Source organism: Carlito syrichta, unplaced genomic scaffold (assembly GCF_000164805.1).
Source record: "Carlito syrichta isolate Samal-C Ts95f unplaced genomic scaffold, Tarsius_syrichta-2.0.1 Scaffold305755, whole genome shotgun sequence".
NCBI classification, from domain to species: Eukaryota; Metazoa; Chordata; class Mammalia; order Primates; family Tarsiidae; genus Carlito; species Carlito syrichta.
The window spans coordinates 753,563-756,810 of record NW_007249851.1 but is presented as its reverse complement, the minus strand read 5'-3'; positions in this window follow the sequence as shown (position 1 = coordinate 756,810).

Below are 3,248 nucleotides of genomic sequence, written 5' to 3'. Positions count from 1 at the left end.
TCCTAACATTGCTTTTTTTTTTTTGAGTTGGAATCTCTCTCTGCCACCCAGACTGGAGTGTCATGACCACTGCAGCCTTGACCTGCTGGGCTCAGGGGATCCTTCCACCTCAGCTTCAAGTAGCTGGAACTATAGGTGCACACCACGGTACCCAGCTAATTTTTTTTTTTTATTGTAGATACGAGATCTTGCCAAGTTGCCCAGGTTGGTTTTGACCCCCTGGGCTCAGGCAATCCTCTTGCATCTGCCTCCCAAAGTGCTGGGATTACAGGTGTGAGCCACTGCATCCAATGATCCTAATTTATTACCAGTTTTCTATTTAGAGAAATTGAGGATATTTCCAAGAAACAGTGCTGCAGTTTGGCTGGTGTATTTGTAGGCCAACATTCCAGAAGCAAAACTCCTAGCCTATAAGATACATATTAGCATATTTGTAGTTGCTATGATCTGAATGTTCATTCTCCCCCAAATTCATGTTCTAATCCTCAAGGTGATAATGTTAGGAGGTGGGGCCTTATGGGAGGTAATTGGATCATGAAAGTGGAATCTTTCTTTTTTTTTTTTTTTTTTAGTTGGAGTCTCACTCTGTTGCCCAGACAGGAGTGCAGTGGCTGCTCCCGGCCACCGCAGCCTCTACAGGCGTGTGCTACCACACCTACTAATTTTTTGATTTATTGTAGAGATGAGGTCTCACCAAGTTACTCAGGCGGGTCTCGAACCCACAGACTCAGGCAATCCACTCACCTCAGCCTCCCAAGGTGCGGGATTACAGGCTGAGCCACCGAGCCCGGCAGTGGAATCTTTCTAAAAGAGGTCCTAGCCATGAGCAATGGCTCACACCTTTAATCTCAACACATTGGGAGGCCAAGGCAGGAGAATTGCTTGAGCCCAGGTGTTTGAGACCAACCTGGGTAACATAGTGAGACCTCAACTCTATAAAAAATATTAAAAAATAGCTGGGTATGGTGGCACATGCCTGTAGTTCCAGCCACTCAGGAGGCTGAGGCAGAAGGATCTCCCAAGCCCAGGCGTTCAAGGTTGCAGTGAACCATGGTTTTGACACTGCACTCCAGCCTGAGTGACAGAGTGAGACCCTGACTCAAAAAATACATACATACATAAAATAAATAAAATAAAAGAGGTCCTAGAGAGCTGCCTTGCCCCTTCCACTGTGTGAGGATACCATAGGAAGTCACTATCTGTGAGGCAGGAAATGAGCCCTGACCTGACACTGAATCTGCCTTGATCTTGGACTGCCTAGCCTCCAGAACTGTGAAAGATACATTTCTGCTGTTTATAAGTCACCCAGCTTACAGTCCTTTGTTACAGCAGCCTGAGAGGACAAAGACAGCCAGTGTTGCTGATGCTCTCCATAGAGGTTGTGCCAACCTAGCACAGAAAAAGAGAGCCTAACACCCCATACCCCAGCCAACACAATGTGTTTTCATCTTTTGCCAATCTGATAAGTGAAAAATGCTATTTCAGAATAGCTTTCACTTGAGTTTTAGCCATTATGACTGAGGTGAGCTTTTCCATGGTGTGACTTTGAAATACAGAGTGCCCAGGACTAAGCCCAGCCAAGGAGGGAGCCAAGAAGTTCTCCTGAACACAGTTTTCTCCACTGTCCCTGGAGTGAAGTCTTTTCAATTCAGGAATTGTCCTCCAGGTGTGCATGTGTGAAGAGAGCAACTCCTTCAGAGACTCCACGTTCTTGTGGGGAGGAACAAACACAGACAACATTGCGGCTGCTCCCTGATCGGCCTCATTCCCTCTCCCATGGCTAAGCTGCTTCTTCCTCCGTCATCTTCCCCGACAATCCAAATAGAACGAGTCAAACGGCTTTTCTTCCCTATGTTTCTCAGGCCAGGCACATTCTGGTGAACTATTAGACCTTGTCCTAAGCTAACAAGTGCTACCCAGGAAGCAACAAAAGTCAAAAAAGACACACACGTAAGCAAACCCAAGTTTGTCCTCCTTTCAGCCCTCACTGGTGCAGGATGTCTCCACAAGCTTGTCAGAGACAGTACCTGGGTGCTGCCTTTTTTTTTTTTTTTTTTTTTGAGTGGGAGTTTCACTCTGTCGCCCAGGCTGGAGTGCTGTGGCATGCTCACGGCCACTACAGCCTTGACCTGCTGGGCTCCTTCCATCTCAGCCTTCCAAGTAGCTGGGACTATAGGCACACGCTACCACACCTGGTTAATCTTTTGATTTATTGTAGAGATGAGGTCTCGCCAAGTTGCCCAGGCTGGTCTCAAACCCCTGAGCTTAGGCAACCCTCTTGCCTCAGCCTCCCAAAGTGCTGGATTATAGGCTTGAGCCACTGCACCTGGCCCTGGGCTCTGTTTTGATCTCCCAGGTGACAAGGCCAGCTGCAGCTGTCTGGTAGGTCATTCAGCCAGCCCAGAGTATGTGAATCCAGTCCTCAAGGAGCCGGACTAGTCCCACTGTGCCCTCTGAAATACTTTGTCCCTCCTCTCAGAGGCCCTCACTGCAGAGACTGAGTGTGCCATGTCTCATGGCCTTGTCTAAAGCCTTCCTCGGGCTTCACAGAATGCTCTGGAATTCTGGGCTCTTGTCAGGGAGTGCATCCTTGGCTTGGCCAAGGCAGGCCTGCATCCCTCCTGAGCTGCCATTGTCCAGTAGCCTCTCCTCGCAGGGCCTGGCTATGCAACCATGTCTAAACCAAATGCCTGCCTGTGTCAGACCCACTCTCCCCCACCCCCAATCCACTCTCCCTTCCCTGCCAGGGTGTCTCCTCAAAAAAAAAAAAATTTGACATGATTTTAAAATAATAATAATAGCTTCCATGTATATAACACTCACATTTACATAGAAGATACTGTGTGCCAGGTGCTATTTTAAGTACTTTATATTGGCTCATGTAATAAACGGACACACAACAAGAGTCAAAAGGTATGAAAGGATAAGCAGTAAAAACGAAACCATCTTGCTTCTCATCCACATTCCCCACCCCAGAAATGGCTGCATTACTGGTCTCTTGTGTGCCCCTCTAAGCCCTCTGCAACCATATGAGCACATGGGCATAGATTCTTTTGTTGGTTCACATGGGGTGGCATATACACGTGTTCTGTATCTCTGTGGGGTTTCTAATTAATTTTTCCTGGTTGTCTTTTTGCTCCCTTAAAAGTCTTCCCACCCCTCCCCCACCCCTCAATGCTGTGATAGAGCAGAAAGCTATCTGTCTTTGGAGCCTGGCATGTCTGTGGCCAGCCCCTGGCTGACCACTC